The following is a 20,072-nucleotide window of genomic DNA, read 5'->3' on the forward strand; positions in this document are numbered from 1 at the left end:
TGTGTTCACAAATGCTTAACCTATAACGCCCTGAGATAAGTCCTGTCTGCTCGCGCCAAGCTACCAAGAGGGTGAGCAGGGGTTATTTGAGGAGTGTACCCCCTTATCCTGACTAGAGGAAAGGTTCCCTGCTTGTCACAAGTACCTACCTGTGCCAACCAGAGAACCCGGATTCTAACATTTGTTATAGTGTTTGTTGGTCTAAATGGGATACCTGGGATCCCCTGGGGGTGATTAAAGCCTGCTTCTCTTGTGCCTCCTGTAGGAATTTCTGCTTTAGGGTTTGACATAGTCTGGGAGAAGGCCCCATTGTGATCGCTGTTGGTTGCGCCAGTCTCCTGGCTGGTGGGATCTTCACTGCCGGCTATTTGAGAAGTGAGGTAGGTTTAGTTCCCTCCGTAATTCCCTGTGTGGGACAGAAGACGGGGTAAACTGCAGCCGGGCTGGCGACTGGTCTTTTGTAGCGACCTTTCCTCCTGAGTTGGCGCCTTTGTTTGGCATTGTGGGCAGGGGCTTTTCCAATTTGCGGCGCTGGAGGACCAGTAGTGGGAGATTCCCCTGATGTGCTGCGGTTTGCTTTGGTGTGTGGGATTTTATTCTTGGCTTCCGCCTGGCCTCATGGTTGGCTCTATATTTATGTTTAAAGCCTTCTTGTTACCCACAGACTCCTTTTTCAGATCGTTGAATAAGTTGGACCCTCCTATGGATAGGGCCAGGGTATTAAGGAGCTCCAGCTGTAGATCCATCTTGTCAGACTGGTACTGTAGCGTGTCTACCATCCGTTGCAAAATGTTGCTCTTGCTTGGAATTTTAAGGGCTATGTGCCTATATAAAAACGATTTTCAAATTCAGACATTTTTGAATTGTGGCCACAAGCTGCCACCAGTTGCATTGGATAAATGATCCAGTGGTTAAAAGTCTGTGAGGAGAGATGAGAGGTGCGTCTTCGTCTGGGACATTAGGGTACATTGTGTTGACGAAGATGCATAGCTCATTTTTATAAAAGAAAACAAACAGGTTCGTGTGTTCTTCGTTTTTGATTATTATTGCTGATTCTGTTTTTATAAAAGAAAACAAACAGGTTCGTGTGTTCTTCGTTTTTGATTATTATTGCTGATTCTGTGTGTCAGACTTGACACGGTGATTTCAGATGGGGGTGTATAGGGCAGGTAAATAAGTTATTGATTATAAGCCTGACAAATTAAGCAGGCCAGAGTGTTCGCCTCTGAGCTGTAGGTACTATAATTGCGCATCGCTGCTCATTTATATATGTTAGTGCAATTGTCTATGCTTTCTGTGCTTGGTATACTGATGGCTTGGCATATGTATTTTATATATGTTTTGTTTTTGTGTTGTATTGACCAGTCTGTTTAGCGTTTAATACCAAGTTCTCCTGTGCAAGTACAGAGATAGTCGTGACGACGGCGATCTTTGCACAGCGCTTGGCTGGAACTTGTTCACAATTACTAAATTTCACAGACGTGATATTACCTTTATCATGCTGTCAAAATAGCAGACAACACGTTATCAGTGTATGTCTAATTGGTGTTGGAGATGAATGAAATAAAAGGAAAAATTATGCAAGACTAAAATATTTTTCACATAACTGCCTTTCTCTTATAGACAGGCAGCCTCGGTCATATGTTTCCAGATTGGACATTAAGGAACAATTATGATCTGTGCACTCGCATCTTAACTCTTGAAAGGCCTGTTTTAAATAAGGACTGCCACCCCAGAGTGACAAATGAGGCTCGGTATTTAGGGTAATGAGAAAATATCTGACAGGATTTCCTTTTTAAAGTTTGCTTTAGTAAGCTCATTCTTGTAAGTGGTGGCCCCAAAAGTTGACTTGTTTTTAAATTAGGCTGTTTGTTGTATAGGTGGAAATTATTGCAGAATTACTGATTTCTTTAGCAGATGAATTATTAATTATCAACATTAACAACTGTTCTTAAACTTGATTTTCCGAATATTTAGGTAATTTAGCATTCCTATACGCTGTGTATCTCCAATAATTTTGCTTACGCCCAGTAGCTACACACAGGGATTAATAGTGTTGACAAGACACAGGGTTTGATAGTGTTTGACAGCAGTGAAATCTGTTTCAGATTTCCTCCTGTCAAAAAGGGGGGGAAGGAGGAGAATATTGGCTTTCTGCTGGCCCCTGAGGAGGTTCGCTTCCCGCTAGCCCCTTAAGAAATTAAGCCCCTTAGAAATTAGCCCCCTTAGAAATTAAGTCGAGGAAATAGGTATGGTGCTTTCCCCTTTTTCTCATGTTTTATTGTGATCTTTCAGGGGAATTAGTTGTGGGCACCGGAACGTATTCAATTGATTTCTGGTTTTTCCCAGCCCAAGACACAAAAAGACTAAAGTCCTCAAGAACACACTGTGGCATTTGAAGAATTAAAGAGAGCTTTATGTCAAGCACCAGTTTTAGCAAACCCTGATTACAACAAATCGTTTATGCTTTTTGTGACAGAGCGGGATGGAACAGCACTATCTGTCATAACACAAGATCGTGCAGGAAAACACGAGCCCTGTGCTTATTTTTCTAGTACATTAGACCCAGTAGCACAGGCTTTGCCTGCGTGCCAAAAATCAGTTGCAGCAACGGCCTTAGCCATAAGACAAAGTGACTTGATAGTGCTGGGCCACCCTCTGACAGTACAAGTACCACACGCAGTAGAGGTTCTCTTGAACCGGACACAAACACAACACCTGACTGTAGCTAGACTGACAGGCTATGAGCCAACGTTATTTCAACTACACATAGAGATCAGACGATGCAACATACTGAATCCTGCTACCCTTTTGCCCTCCAGTACAGAAAGCGTTTCACCACACGACTGTGTTGAAGTAATACATACCGTGACTAAACCAAGACAAGACTTGACAGACGTTGCACTCCCAGACCCCGACCTAACACTATAAGTTGACGGCTCATGCATGAGGACAGGGGCGGGAGAATTAGTGGCAGCATATGCAGTGACTACTGATACTGTAATAATAGAGACTAAAAGAATAGACATATTGTCAGCACAAGCAGCAGAGCTCATCGCCCTGACACAAGCGTGCATAAGAGCTAAGCACCTGAGAGTAAACATTTACACCGATTCTCTGGCGAGAAAGAGGTTTCTTGACCTCTCATGGGGTCAAGATACAGCATGGCCCCCATATTCAAGCCCTACTGGAAGCAATACATTTACCAACAGCCATAGCTATCCTAAAATGTAAAGCACATACTAGAGCCACAGATACCATTTCCCAAGGCAATGATCTGGCAGACCGAACAGCTAAACAGACAGCTCAGACCCCACTAGACATGACAAAGTTACAGGTTCAATAAGTGTCCAAAGCCATGACAGTTAGGGATCCTTCCAAGGATGTACAAGACATACAGACACATGCTACTATGGACGAATTAAAGAAATGGTCGGAACAAGGAGGGGTACTGACTGATCAGGGTTGGATGACAAAGGGCAAATCCACATGCTTTCTTCCTGATTCAATGGTACAAATAATCATAAATACCGCACATAGTCCTGCACACTTAGGAGAGAAAGCAATGATAGATAGCTTACAGAATATATGGTTCAACAAGCACCTGCGTGCAGCAGCGAAACAAAAGGTCAGAACATGTATGATCTGTTGCCAATTCAATCCAGGTAAAGGCATTCCGATGGAACAAGGTGGATTCCATCCACCTGACCACCCTTTTGAAGTGCTCCAAATGGATTATATCCAAATAAACAGATGTAGAGGTTACAAATATGTCCTGGTACTAATGAAGCAGGTGTCCCTTCTGTTAGGGTATACCTGGAAATTCCATTGTGTGCGACATCCTGAAGCAGCAGGCCTTGTAGAAAGACATAATCAGACATTACAAATTTGCGCAAACAAAGGTGTAGATTGGATGGTAGCCCTGCCGGTTGCCCTCTTTTACATGCGAATGGTAGCTCATTCTAGAACAGGCTTATCTCCCTATGAAGTGGTCTTTGGTAGACCACCAAATATGTGGGGCACTCCAATGCCTAAAAGATTACTGATGTTGATAATAACATGCTGACAGATTACCTGGCTTCCTTGATGTCTGCACTACTCTCTTGTTGTTCGCAGGTTGCTGCCGCCTTCCCTGACAACACCCAGGTCAAAGAATACTCCATCGCTCCTGGATGGAAGGCGCCAAAGTCAGTGCTCTGGACCACGGGGACGGCCGTTAAAGTCAAAGTGCACCTTCACCACTCTTTTACAAAGGAAAAAGACTTTGAACTTGGATTTTGGATTTTGAACACCATTTTCTAGAGGAGACTCCCCAGCAGTTTCCACAAAGCTAAACTTAGATCTAAAAAGTCAGAACCCGTTTGATCAATTAAGTCCACTAGGTGGTGAAGCGGTTGAACATGTATTCTGGCTTGCATAAGATCTTGGACTATAATATTAAAAAAAAAGAGCAAGATGTGCATCACGATAATATGTATCAGCTTAATACCACATGCTATTTTTCCTCCTATTGCCTCACTCTTATACTCCTCCACTAATGATACCATAAAGCACACATTTAGTGATCTGCCATCCTATGAGCTATCATATCGACTTGCCTTACGCAACAATACCTTTATTCAGATGCTGCACCATTCACATCAGACTAGCAATGCTACAGACTGCTGGGTCTGTGGCCGACTCCCCCCCTATCAGAACTATAAGGGAGTTTTGCCCCTCTTTCTCTATCCGTTCACACACAATGGCTCCTGTGGAGCATGGTTTAGTTTGATTAATTCCCTAGATTCGAATTCCGCAGTTTATCAAGACAACTGGGTATGGGGAAACCTGAACTTAGTTTTGCTTAAAGTCTGCTACCCTAACAAGGAGGGACTTCCCAAAAGAACAGGAACTGATCTAAGAAATGAAGTATATGGATTAGGTAATTTTACACTTAACCTCATGATCCTGAACGTTGAATCTGAAGCTACACCAATCTTGCCCGCCATGTCCGTATTCCCAGTAAAAGGGGAATTATGTATAAGAAAGAATGGCTCCATACACATGGGCCATAGTAAATGCACCACTGTAATAAAATTCAGTGATCAAGGCAAGTCTACATTTAGAGCTTCTCGTCATTCCTACTTTATATGTGGCCAGACCGCATATATACGCCTACCTCTAGATTGGGATGGTACCTGCTACATCAGATTCCTTTTGCCACCTGTTTTCCTAGCTCCTCCTGATTATCATAGAAATACTCATTTAGTACACAATAGACAGCAGAGAGATCTCCCAATTGTCGATTACACTGAAACAGCATGGGAAAAATACACAGATTTCAATAAAGGTTTCTTTCCCTATATAGGTACAGTTACCAATAGTAAGCTGATACGTAGATTAACCAGAACCCTTGAAGCAGTAGTGAACGAAACTATTTCCGCCTTAAGCAATTTAACAGAAGAGCAGTCTGCTATGCGGATTGTTGTGCTTCAAAATAGTCTTGTCCTTGACGTTATCCTGGCCGATAGGGGCGGAGCTTGTAGGGTCATCGGATCAAGCTGTTGCATTTTCATACAAGAAAATTCGCCATCTGTATATAAAGCCATAACTCGCCTTCATAAGATTGTAAGCCAGATACACCAGAATCCAGGCACCTGGACTTGGTCCGGTTGGTTTTGGAGTGTATTATCTACCTTTGGACGGAGGGTCCTATCCTTCCTAGGTATTGGCTTTCTCATACTATTCAGTTGCTGCTTATGCCTACAATGTGGACCAGCGATTTGTGGTCTGTGTGCCACATCGTGTATTCCACCACCAAAATTTCGTTCATCCCAGAAGAAAAAAGAAGAGCAAATGATGCTATATGAACAGATCAACGGATTGATGAAGATTGATATCTCTTAACGGGCAAGTAGGGGACAAGGAGGGAATGTGGAAATATGGATTTTTATGATCAGTTATGTCCCCTATCTTGGACCCCAACGGTTTCATGTATAAATCACAAGTACATGTATGTTCCCTCCAGTTCCAGTTATGAAGACGCAAACACATGTGCGTCCACCGTCAACATGTCCTCTTTCAGATCCGCCATGAATGGGCCGGATATTCTATTTCTAAGTATGAAAGGCCACCGGCTTTATATGGTTCATTTATCCCATTTTTCAGTCCAGGCGAGTAGGCCCTGATTCTGCCGTTAAGCCTTTTCCTGCCTTCTGCCTCTGAAAGCTCCAGTCTGAGCTCGCATCTGTATCCATGAACTTTGTCCTATTCCCTGCGCGGCTAACGGTGCCTGATCCAGCCCGTCGCCTGCCAAGAACTGTATTTCACCTTCAAGATTATCTCCTCCGTCCCTATCCAATGCATTCCTGTCTAGTAGTTTAAGTAAACATTCTTCCAGCTACCGAGCAAAGGGCCCGGCTTCTCTGTCTTTATGCAAGTAATTCATAGCCCTGTTACCATGGAATATTCCTACCCCCTCGCATTTAGTGTAGACACTTAGACGCTTGTACACGCACTAGTCAGTATAGTCAGTATAGAATAAGATTCTATCCTAAGAGACCTCTCTTTTTGGATAACACAGTTCTTTAAACATAGGATGTTAGATATGATTTGGGATTAGGTTGACATAACCCCAGACTTTTGTCTCCACATGTAGAGCTAAATGTCAAGTCCCTTTCTCCCTCTAGTTGCACGTCAATCACACGTCATGCGACTGTGCACGCATCTCTGCCAAATATTTCTGCTGACATTGCAGGATTCTCCAGGTATCCACCCACACATGACAAATTACCCATTATCATCAAGTGGACGCCCACATGGACGCCCACCTTCACGCCTACTTACACGCCCACATGCTCTTATCTCATTCTCTCTTGCTCTTTTGCTTACGTACAATTGAGAAATGTATATATACTGTACTCTGTGAATAATGTTTTGAGAATATTGAGAATACTTTTGAGCCCCTTTCCAGATCCAATTTTGGTGATGGAAATATTCTCCCTTTGACTCGAGTTATTGGAATAAAGCCCTTTTAGAACCTGTACCACAGACTCAGCCTCTTGCTTTATGCATGATCCTATTGATATTCTGAAATACATAGAGCGTAATATTTTATTTACCACAGGTGGACTACTGGGTCAAAACAAGGATGACCAAGAAAACCACTGGGGGTGACCAACGAAAGGGAGTTACAAAGCCTCTACAGGGGAAAGAGGGTAGGAAACCCAAAAACCAAAATTAAGAGTCTTCTAATGGCCCCCAAAATCCTGTCCGGGGAGTGGGTCCATTAACTCTTCCCAGCCCACTAGTAGGTACAAGGTGATAAATTTTCATCCTACAAAGGCCTGTTGTTTCCACTGTAACAAGATCCCGCCTATTCCAACAAGTATGACCTAGTCCTCCTCCAGTTTCTAATGGTGTGGGATATCTCCAGATGGGATCAATAGTGTTCCCAGAGTAAGTCAGGGTTCACACTGAGACTGAGAAAGGGAACAAGGGTTACCACCATGGCAGTCTGGCCCCACAATTCAAAAAGCACCTGCAGTACCCCTTAGTGAAGTGACTAAGATAGCAGCCCTGAGGTAAGGAGGTGCCAGTGTCACCATGGTGAGAGACACACTGGTTTCCCCAGGGCAATTTTCCCAGGGCAATACCTTACTAGAAAAACGTATCCAGTTACTAATGCTGACAGTATTGCCTCTAACCATGCCATGGCCATGGTGACATTAGACTAGGGGGCTTGCTGGTCTGAAACAGGTAGAGGTCTCTCCAAAGCTCACAGCCTCCTGTCTGCTTGGAAATAATCTTGAAACCTCAGCATCAGCTGAGGTAGAAAGAAAGACACAAGCAGCCATGATGCAAATCACTGAGATAGTGTGTGTGAAAAAACAAAAGCATAATGCCTTGTACAGGGTGAAAAAGGAGAGATGGAGCCTGAAATGATGGCCCAATCTCCCAAGAGAAAAGGTATGAAGACTGGTGAACCAGCTTCCCCACAGTAGAAAGATCAGCACCCCTCTTCCCAGTTATGAGCCCCAATGTACCCCAATAAAGGCCTAGGTAGCTGCATGGTCTTTTACCTACATTTGTTCTACCTTGCTCTACATAACGGATCTGGCGCTGACCTTTTGCCTAGTTAGGTGCTGAATAAATCTTGTGTAGTTTTCTTTGAAAACTAGCCTAATTTATTATGCATGTGGATTCTTAGTATCACACAACAGGATTACCATCTTCTGTATAATAACTCTGTACAAAGTCACTGCTATCGCCATCCTTGGACGACAGGCCACAGTAACATGACACATCTAGGTAGAACACCTGACGGTACCTTTTGGGTATATAAGCACCACATCTTCACTGGGCAATCCAGAGGAGAAACGTCCATGCTAACACAAGACGCTGAGATTCCTGCAAGCAGAAACTTCAGCACGTAGTGGTCTGACATGTGGCTTTACACCTACATACATGCTAGGTACACTTAGCTAGGGTTTGCATCTTAGGAATACGCATGATTACTGTCATGTATTTATATGCTTGCATATATTCCCTGTTTTAGCACCATGGTAGAATTCTACCTTATATTTACTCCATCGGTGCTTGTAATCATATATATCTGTTTCTATCTAATGGTTGTCGCAACACACATATTTTATTCCTACATGACGCTAGTTCAATAAATACTTATTGAAAACGTCCCCATCGTTTATTCTTTATATTTCTCTGAAACAAAGTGAGCACGAATGACTGAGCGAAAAGTACTGTACTGTTTTCACGATCCCTGCAGGATCAAGGGTTGTCATGTTCGATAGATGCCAGAAACTATTTGACCCTTAAGATTAGTGGGCTTATAGTGGCACTGTGAGCAAGCTGGTCTATAGGCTAACATATCCTTGGGGGGTGCCTAGAATTAGTCTGCACACCAATCCCTTAGTTTATGTTGTCTAAATGCGCAGATCCTATATAGATTTATAGGAACTACACAACACCCCAGGGAGAGGACATGTCAGCCCCAGAGTGAACTGAACCCATCGAGCTTGAACCTTACGAGGTGGAGTTCTTGTGCCCAGGGGGATCCTCTAGGGAACAGCTGTGCCTTGGGCAGCAGGTCTGCCCCTCGCTTGAAGGCCAGAAGCAGAAAGCTGCTGCAATGGAGCAGGGAGATGTCAGTGGCTCCCACAAGGTCTATTGGGAGGAAGGACTCCTGTACACTGAGGCCAGAGATCCCAAACCCGGTGCCACTAGGAGAGTGGTAGTGCCTCCGCTGTATAGGGAGTTTCTACTCACTCTAGCCAATGACATTCCCCTAGCTGGACACGTGGACCAGACCACAACTTGGAAGATTGGTCACCCACTTCTATTGGCCTCAGATATTACAAAAAGTGAAGGAGTTTGTAAGCTCCTGTGTCACCTGTCAAGCCAATGACAAGACAGGAGGACACACAAAGGCCCCCTTAATTCCACTACCAGTGGTTGGGATACCCTTTGAGAGGGGAAGTGTGGATATAGTGGGTCCACTTGAGCCTCCCAGCACCAGGTAACCATTCTACTTAGGACTACTACAGCCCCTGTGGTAGCCAAGACCCTTATTGGTGTATTCACCAGGGTAGCGTTTCCTAAGGAGGTAGTATCAGGCAGAGATTCCAACTTCATGTCTGTATACTTTAAACACATGTGGGATGAGTGTAGAGTGATCTACAAGTTCACAACACTGTACCACTCACAAACCAATGCCCTTGTTGAGAGATTCAACAATACATTGAAAGACATGATAATGGGACTCCCTGAACAGCTCAGAAGGAGATGGGATGTTCTGTTGCCCTGCCTGCTTTTTGCCTACAGAGAGGTACCTCAGAAGGGAGTAGGATTTTCACCTTTTGAACTTCTGTTTGGCCACAATGTAAGAGGACAACTCTCTCTTGTGAGTGAAGGATGGGAGAGATTCATCATATACCAAAGCCAGATGTGGTGGACTATGTACTAGGCCTTCGTTCCAGGATGGCAGAGAATATGCAGAAAGCATCCATGAGTCTTGAGGCCAGCCAGGAGCTCTAAAAGCTGTGATATGACCAGAAAGCTGCACTAGTAGAATTCCAACCAGGGCAACAGGTGTGGAATTTGGAGCCAGTGGCACCAAAAGGGCTCACCTGAACAAATGGAGTGGTCCTTACCCTATCCTAGAGAAAAAGAGTGAGGTCACCTACTTGGTAGACCTGGGCATAAGCAGCTTCCCCAAAAGGGTGATACATGTGAACCGCTTAAGGCTCTATTGTGACAGGGCTGATGTAACCATGTTGATGGTTACTGGTGAGGACCAGGAGACAGAGAGTGAACCTCTCCCTGACTTCTCTCTATAGCCCCCAAGATGAATCAGTAGATGGAGTTGTCTATTCAGACACCCTCTCTGCCCCACAGCAGGCTGACTGCAGACACGTTCTGCAACAGTATGCACAGCCCTATTCCTTAACCCCTGGCCAGACGTCCTGCTGTACCCATGATGTGGACATTGGAGACAGCTTGCCTGTCAAAACCAAAATCTATCGCCAGTCTGCCCAAGTCAAGGAGAGCATCAAGGCTGTGGTTAGTAAGATGCTAGAGTTGGGGTCATTGAGCCTTCTGGGAGTCCCTGGGCCAGCCCATTGGTCCTAGTACCCAAACGTCATCCTCCGAGTGGAAAGAGAGAAATGAGGCTTTGTGTGGACCACAGAGGCCTCAATGCTGTCACCAAGACAGATGCAGATCCCATCCCCAGAGCAGATGAACTGATAGATAAATTATGGGCTGCCAAATTCTTAAGTGCTGTTGACTGTACTGCAGGGTACTGGCAGATTGGCATGCTCCTGGAGCAAAGGAAAAGACAACATCCTCCACACCTGATGGGCACTTCCAATTTACTGTGATACCTTTTTGTCTAAAGAATGCCCCTGCCACCTTACAAAGGTTGATGCATTAAGTCCTTGCGGGGTCGGAAGGCTTTAGTACAGCTTATCTCGATGATATTGCTGTGTTTACTTATTCTTGGCATGATCCCTTGGTAAACCTTGGGAAGGTTTTACAGACCCTGCAAGCTGCTGGCCTGACTATTAATCAATATACACACAAAATACCTCTGACACCATCAATCGATTTTCCATTCTACCACAATGGTTTTCTCAATTAACCTTGGGCTACTATTTATTTATGGATTCATTAGTTATTTTCAAATAAGTAAAAAAAGAGGTTACCATCACATAACATTTTAGGACATATGATATGACCCCTTCTTTTTGAATACATGAAATACAAAAATACATAACAAATAGACAATATTTACATCACTAACATTAAGGTGACCTGACACTTTGAGACAAATATACATACAGAACAATGTGTTCCTGACTCGTTACTAACATGAATAAGTCCTACTGGATTATAGTTTTAATTGGGACTTTATTTTCTTCAGTCCTCAATTACATTCACTATACAGATCCTGGAGAGTTATTTACAAACTCTAGTTAAGAGCATCCTCTGTTCAGCTCTTATGTGCCTTAGTATAGAGCAGTGTCATTAGATTTGGTTGCTCTGAGCCTCTCTTTATAAAGAGCCTACGTGTTTCGACCTTCAATAAATGGGACCAAGCGCAATGTTTCAAACGAAGATCTTCATCAGGGCGAGGGTTTAAACAGGTAGGACTTTGGAGGCCTGCATAAATAAGACATTAATTAAAAACTAGTTAAGAACTAGGTTCTATTTTCTCCTTTGTACATTTGTATTTACATTTGTATTAGGCTTGTGACATACCATCTTAGGCTCACGTGATTGAATACCGTGAAGCTCCTGGATTCTGTTATGTTGCGTTTAATTTGTAGCGATATTCATCAACTCTGTATTGAGGATAGGGAAAGAAGAGGTGGATTGAGTATTATCCACTGTCGGTTCCTCTAGGGAAACAGATTATTCTCTAGCAGATCTATGTGGTTAACTCGGTGTTGTTCATGTTATCCAAAACTAAAAACCTCTAGTCGTGCTGGCATCTCCAATTAGTAAAAACCCATTAGTGCCATGTCGGTCAGCTCCTTTGTAGCACAGTTTTACCAGTGATTTTGTGCTTAAGAACGGGATGTTAGTGTAACAAACTAAAGTATACAGTGCTCGTGCTACAAGTGATACTTTAAGATCTTTGTCCACTCGGAATTACTGTTATAACCGGCGTGGGGGTTCCCAGTACCTGTGTTTTTGTATCTCTGAGTCCGTAGCGTTTCTCTCCTCAGGAAGACGCCTCCCGGTCCGCGATCTCGTCAGGGTTTCGCCTTTTAGTCCATAGTGTCTCTTTCTCCGGGGCGTTTCTCGCTTCTCTTCTGGATTTTGCCTCCCGGTCCGTAATGGGGGTGATTTAACACCATTCAATCCTCTACCTCGGTTGAATCCGAACTGGTTCTTCCGCGTTTCTACATGCTTCTCCGGCATTAAACCGGAAGTGCTTGTCTGTATTTATTGATGCCTGACTTCCTGTGGCTTTGTTGTCATAGTGATGTATTATGGCGTTCCCTGCCGCTAATGGGCTTTATTTTATGTCTTTAGATTGCAATGGAGCTATCTATGTCTGGGTTCTAAATTCATTTCTCTAAGGTGACGATGTTCTGCTAATGCGCTTATGTTCGTTAGATCTTTAAAATGTCTCCCTTTTGTACCATGGACAATTTTAATCAATCTTCCGTGGATACTAAAGAGACGCTGTCTGCACTCTCAGAGCAAATATAATAGTCCTATTCTTTCTTCTTCCCTATAGTTCTTTGACGATATACAGAGTCTCAAGTATGGACCATAAGTTCTGGATATTCTGGAATCATGTTGTTTCTTGATTTATCAGCCACAGTGAGTTATCTCGCTCATTTCGTTAAGTCCATTTTCAATTGAATCCAAATGCAGTATGGTTTTTGCCTCAAATCTAGACAACAGTATGTCTATATTGTTACCGGTGATGTGTTTTATTATTGTTCATTTAATGTCGTTTTGACCATGATTTCTTTCGATGCAATGTGGAACCATGGGCGCGTTTGGAGTCTTACATCTTATGCGGGAACGGTGTTGAGTTATTTGTTTCTTTATGGGCTGAGTGGTTTTGCTTACATATACTTTCGGACATGGACAGGTTACACAATAGATTACATTTTGTGTATTGTAATTTGTGAATTCTTCGTGTTTTATCGATTTGTTGCCATACGTGAATATTGTTCCCTCAATCATGCTGTCGCATGACTTGCAATTGCCGCATTTCCTATGCCCTTTTATGGGAGGCAGGGACAGTAGTGTGCGGATAGATAGGGCACTCTTCTTTGTAGCAGTATTGCCTTGTACTAGCCTATCTCTTATACTCCTGTTTTTCTTTAGAGCACAGATGGGGGTGTTTTTAAATGGTTCAAGTGCCTCTACTGTATTCCTGTTCCTTCTCACAATTTCTTTCAGTTCATTAGTACAGCCAGAGAACGTTGTGACGCACACCAATGGCATGTATGATGATTTATTCTTTGGTGTTAAGAGGGTCTCCCTTGGAGTGTACCATGCTTGCTTCATTGCTCTTTACAGTAATTTTCAAGGATAGTTGCGTTCCACTAGTTTTTCTAGGAGTTCTTTAGCGTTATTAAAATAGTCCTCCTTCTTAGTACAATTGCGCCTTGTTCTTAAGAATTGGCTGTATGGTAAATTCTACCATAGGTTGTGTTGGTGAAAGCTTGAGAAATGCAAAAGTGTGTTTCTGTCAATTGTTTTCGTATACAAAGTGGTGTATAGAAGTCCCTCTTCCTGTTTTATCAATAAGTCCAGAAAATTCATTTTTGTTTTGCTGTAATTTATTGTGAATTGTATATCTCTATGTCTTAGATTCAACCAGGATAGAAAATCCTTTAGTTGTTCTTCTGTTCCTCTCCACAGCATAAGGACATCATCAATGTAGCGATGCCAATCTTTTATATGTTCATCAAAAGGGTTATTGTTGTAGATCCATTTCACTTCAAAAAGTGACATGAACATCATGGCCATTTCTGGGGCAAAGGGACACCCCATCGCGGTACCTTTTATTTGTACGAATTGTTTGTCATTGAAACTGAAAAAATTATATTTGAGGCATATTTTGGCTAGTTGTATTAGAAAAGATGTTGGCACGTTGTGCGGGCGTTCACGTTTGTCCAAGAAGACTTCAAGGGCCTCTAGACCCGCCTCTTGGGGAATGTTGGTATAGAGACTGGTGATGTCTAGTGTGATCAGATTTCCATTTTCTTCATCAAACTCTTGACCTTCTAGCAGTGTGATGGCTTGCATGGTGTCCCTTATATAGTTTGTAATCCCACTCAATAGAGGTTTCAGGAACGTGTCAATGTACTTTGCGGGTCTTTCTAGAATAGAGTTGACTCCGGAGATAATTGGTCTCCCTGGGGGGTTATTTGCGTCTTTATGAATTTTTAAAAGGACATAAATAAGTGGCATTCTCGGGTTGTCATTCAGTAGGTTCTCAGCCTCTTTTTTCGATAACCATCCTTCTTCTTCTCCCATGGATGTTAGATTGGTTAATTTGAGTTTAATCATTCTTGTGAAATCTTCCTCTGTTTTCCGGTAATGATCTTCATTTGACAGTTGGCGATAAACTTCGGCTTCATACTTGTCACATTCCATAATCACAATCGCTCCGCCCTTATCTGCGGGCTTGATTATGATTTTTTCATTAGACATCAATTTGTCTAGTGCCTGTTTTTCGTTTTTCATTAGGTTCCACTTCGTAAAAGTCTTCTTGTTTTCCAATGCATTCAAATCTCTCAGCACTTTCTTTTCAAATGTCAATAATTATATTGGCATAAGAGAAGTAGCTGGAAAAAAACTTGAACAATTTTTTAGACCAGAAAAGTTTTTTTGTGTGGAATCAATTTTATCTATGAAGAAGGCTTTAAGCCTCAACTTCCGGAAGAATTGAATCATTTTTAATTTGGTCTGTCCCATGTCTGGTTTGGTGGTTGGTATAAATGATAGGCCTTTTTGGAGTACATTTATTTCCTCCTGCATTAGATTGTAGTCAGACAGGTTGTAAATGACGCTGTCGTTCCCCTTTACCAACGCTATACATTCTTCCTGGTTGTTATCTCCCCTAGGCACTGCCTGGGGTGGGGGGGGGGGAGGGGGGGATTGTACCATTGTGTTGTTCTTGTTCTACCTGATGGACGTCCGGTTCCTCTGTTTAAAAAAGGCGCCGGTTGAAAAAACTGTCGTGGTTGGTTGCCTCTGTTACTGGTGGAGGGGTCCGAGTCACTGGAGCTGTCAGAATAAGAAGAGGCGTCTGAAAAGGTGGTAAATTGTCTTCGGCTTTTTCCGGCGCAAGTTCTTAAGATACCCGTGTTGGATGGCTGTTTGTAATATTCTTTATCAAGATATGGATAAGTCTTCTCACTGAAGTTGCTTATGTCCTTCTGGAGTTTTGTCCTTTTTGCGTCTTCTGTGTTCTTAAATGTTTTGTTCTATTTTTCCAGTTTCGTCAATAGTGCTCGGGCATTCTCCACTGCTGTGTTGTTTAAGAATGCTTCTTCAAGTTCTTTTATTAGCTCAAGTTCTTTTAGGCTTAAAAGTTCCGCAGTTTTAATTGAATGAAAAATCCAGTCTCGTAAGCATTTTGTACCGATATGGCTAAATCCGTCAAGGTATTCAGGTTGGTCTGTGAAGATGACAGGAACGTTTTTCACCTGCAGGCCAGCTGGTATTGTGCCCGCTCTTAGATGTTCCAGCAATACTTCTTCATGTAAAGCTGTACGTATCTGTTTCTTTTGTTAAGCGTGTTATCTTTTCTAGTTAGGATTGTTGTCCTGGATTAGTCAACGTGCTATTTGGATTCAATTTGGATGGACGTTTCAAAAGTTCTTCAATGTCTTCTTCCCTAATACTAAGGGTTTTTGGTTCGGACATGAGTGGAGCCGAATGTGATGACCTACTTATCAACTTCTTTGACAAATCATTCGGTATGTCTAGAGCCTAACCTTTTGCTGGGGGATTGTCCTAGCTGCTGATGTCTCTATGTGACTGGTAATCTCAATTTTTTTCAATTTTGACCTGGGTGACGCTACCCTAGTGACGAGGCTATTTATAGCCAATGAACTATTCGTGGAACAGTCCCTCGTAGGCGTGGTGCCTACACCAAAAGCAAGTCTAGAAAAGGGGAGTGATTCAGTTCAGAAAAATCAGAGGTTAGAATCAAAAACTATCATCAATATACACACAAAATACCTCTGACACCATCAATCGATTTTCCATTCTGCCACAATAGTTTTCTCAATTAGCCTTCGGCTACCATTTATTTATGGATTCATTCGTTATTTTCAAATAAGTAAAAAAAAATACATAACAAAATGAGTCAGGAACACATTGTTTTGTATGTATGTTTGTCTCAAAGTGTCAGGTCACCTTAATGTTAGAGATGTAAATATTGTCTATTTGTTATGTATGTCAGGCCTATGTCAGGCTGGATCCAGAAACTTTTGCTGAGCAATACCCCTTGTGTGTGCCGTTGGGTAGCACCATTCGGCTCCATGTGATGTTGGCGGCAGAGGTTATGACGTCACGGTACCTATATAGGCACCACCGAGGTGCTCAGACGTCTGTACTTTTTGTTTTTTCACACCAGAAGCACAGAGACACGAAGTAAATGACGTAGTCGTGGGTAAAACTAGGGCCCTAAAAAGGGGAGTAACCTAGCCCTACAATATAATCTCCGCAAAGCGGGGAGGCATGGATGAGACTGCAAGGAATCTGCAGCTAGATAGAATCTCTACCAGATAATGCATTACTGAAGGTAAGTAACTTGTTTATCTGATAGAGACTTCTAGCTGCAGATTCCTTACCTTTGAATGAGATACCCAAGCCATACCATCCCGGCGGTGGGTTGCGGACCAATACCTCAAACTAGAAATTCCTGGAGGATTGAAGGAACTGATCAGCACGAGTGGGGGCTCTGTGCACACGGAGTTGCTAATCCCCGAACTCGCGTTGCTGTCCAGCCGGCCGGAAGTGGAGGCTGGACAGCAGATGTACTGCTGAATTGTGCCGGACGGAGCTCTGGAGCAGCGCTGTGCGGAATTGCGGGCGGACGCCTTGGGTGGCAGTGTTATGTGACGTGCGGTTTCCTATCCCGCATACGCCGTGAGGGTGCAGAGCCACGGTTTCCAGCGGGAGACCGCCGATAGCGCGAGGCCTGCGAGGGAGTTACGGAGCATTGGGCTGAGCTCCGGTCCTCGTTGGTATCACAGAGGACCCTGGACTCATAGAGCGCTCAGCGCCGGTTGTACACTACAGGGCAGGCGCTGCCTCATCCACAGGCCGCCATTTGTGCCCCTGCTGCATGCCTACTGTGTCGACTGCTGCTCGGTGGGGCGTGCTACGCATCCTGTTGTGCCCTGCTGATTGCGACCTTCTGTTTCCTGGACTAGCTGTCGGGGCTGGGAATTCCTGTCACCTCGGACTGTCATTATATCTACAGGTAGTACTCCCGGGAGTACTAGCCTCAGGAGGCCCGCGGCCAGCAGTGAATTAGACGCACCCCTTGACGGTGGCCTCTGACGATAGAGAGACCCCCAGATACTGTGAGGGAAAGCTACAGGTGCCTGCATGGAGGAGTATCGCTGCGTGGAGGAGTGTCGCTGCGGTTGCCGCCGCAGTTCGCCGCAGTTCGGGTCGTGGTGGCTCTAGGACTGTATTACATCTGCCACAGTAAGTACTGCTGGGGATATCATTAATATGGCTGCCCGAGGGACAAGGAGCAATACAATGGCCAGCAGAGGGTTGGTTACTGTTACTTTAGACAATTTTATCGTTAGAGCAAACTCAGTGATTGACCAGGGTATTATCCTTATGGAGCGCAGAGTGTCTCAGGATCTTGCAATGGCTAAACGATCTTCCTTGGGCCACCTTGCCAATGCTCGGACGCCTCTTTTACAAAAAGACGGTGCACCAAGGGAAAAGTCTTTTCAATAGTTCCAATTGTTGTTCTTTTATTTTCATTCAATTTTCAGAAAAATCTGACTCAGCCAACGCGTTTCGTTCTCTACGAACTTCGTCAGGGCATAGATTGTTTCTAAGGAGCGGCCACCATAATTTCAAAAATAGCCGTCTTCCAAGTGGTATATAGAATTGTACGTGACCTCTCCAAATATAGAAGCTCTCGTAAATGTATCACCGGCTAGTTCAAATATTATTCGAACTCTTAGTTCAGTTTCTATGTATCGCAAGTAAAAGTAAAACAACCTTGTTGTTGTATATTTAGGCCCAATGTGCAGGCTCCATCATTCTTTCAAAACGGGCGCTATCTCGAGTCACCGGCGAAAATGCTCGGACGCCTGTGCATGACAATCTTATTAATATTACCTGCATCCCAACCCTGGTACATGCTCCTCAGGACGACGGTCAATATCTTCAACTATAGGCTCCCCAATTCCAGAGGTAACTGTGACAACTGTGGTACCAGAGGTTTCATCTTTCCCTACCTCGCCTGTGAAATCACCGGCAAATCCATCGAGGGGGAATCAAGGAGCGGCAAAATGCAAAAGGAAGCGGGCTGCCACTAAAGTGGATTGTCACAGGAAGACCAGAACAGCGAAGGGCCGGACTAGCAGTGTCACATCTTTAAAACACAAGGGAGGTCCTACCTTGAATAACTCGATTGGCGCAGACACTGACTTATCCCTGTCGCCTTCCAGCTGCAAAAGGACCCATGACCCCGGAGGTTCAGTGCATGGGTGGGGCCAAGGGCGAGTACGATATCCTTATAGAGAGTCTGGGGTCCTTACTAAAGATAGCGCTTGATCCATTAGATCAGAGATTAGCTCGCATGGAAACCCAGCTCTCCCAGCTACAACAGGCTATGGCTGGGAATGGGGTAAAAAGAAAAGAAAAAATGCAGATGGCGGATACAGCCCAAATCAGTTCTGTGCCTACTGGGGTTGCGAGTCTTGTTCATTCTCCTACTGCCGCGCCTTCTATCACAGCTGCAAATAAGTCAGCTGCGGCCGCAGGAGCTGGTGCAGGGGCAGTATTGGCAGTCAATCTGAGCACGCACACTTTAGACGCGATAGCTCCAGAGGAGGGAGAGTCTCTACCTAAGGCCAGGAATCATTTATGTCTTTAAAAAATAAAGTGACCCAGTGGCTCAATCATAATCGGCCCCTACCGCATAATGTTAAAAGTGAAGTACTGATGGTACGTAGGATAGCTTGGGTGGGACGCAGTAGAAAAACCATCCCAGGCGATAGTGTTCTGGTTAATTTCAGGGACCCACGCACAGTAGAACATATTTGCAATTGGACTCACGATAGTGTAGGCTCAAGGATCAAACCATATCCCCTGTCCTTCTTTTACCCTCGACCTGCAACGCCAGTTTGCGCATCGGATTGGTCACTGGCGATGCAAAAGCGGGGTCTAAGGGTAAACAGGGGCGATCACAGAGACCTAATCACCCAAAACTACCCTGTGAACCATAATAGGTTTAGTTCCCTTGAAATGGTGGACTGACTTCATGTGGATAGGGAGCTGAGGGTGGGCAATTCCCAGTCCATGGTCCCTAAAAAGATTACTGAAAAGTGCAGAGGAATTTGAGGGTGGTTCAGAAAGTGCGTTTCCAATTATCGAGACCCGGGTTCCTAAAACGGTAGAGGGGCTTGTGACTCAAGAAAGTGTGGTGCTACAGCACCAAGCTCAACCTGATTGTGGGGCACAGAGTATAGGTGAGACACTAGGAAGTGTTGCAGATACCAAAGCAGCCACGGCACAGACCTCAATTAAAATGCTGTCTTGGAACGTGGCGGGTAAACCAAACAAGCTACATTGCCCAGAGTGGGGTGCCCTGGTAGACCGGATGGATTTATGTTTGTTCCAGGAGACTTGGGCCAGGGAGGAACACTCAAGAGTGGGATTTGCCACTTATCATGTACCCGCAAGGTGGGGAGGGAAAGGAAGACCTTCTGGGGGATTGGCTATATGGGTTGCTCTTCATTTGGGTTGCGTGGTGGAAAATATGCCCACTCATTCAGAGGATGTGCAGTGTTTAGTGCTAAAATGGCCCAATGGGTATGGACTGGCGGTTGTGAATG

The 20,072-nt window shown here is 44.1% G+C and overlaps 1 protein-coding gene across 1 annotated transcript in view; it reads right to left on the reverse strand.

The window, feature by feature from the left end:
• Window positions 1–20,072, reverse strand: part of LOC146801335 (sodium/potassium-transporting ATPase subunit alpha-1-like) — a 2,293,178-nt gene that overhangs the window by 1,825,676 nt on the left and 447,430 nt on the right. The gene's annotated exons all lie outside the window — the stretch shown is intronic.

Source organism: Triturus cristatus, chromosome 8, assembly GCF_964204655.1.
Source record: "Triturus cristatus chromosome 8, aTriCri1.1, whole genome shotgun sequence".
Classification (NCBI taxonomy): Eukaryota; Metazoa; Chordata; class Amphibia; order Caudata; family Salamandridae; genus Triturus; species Triturus cristatus.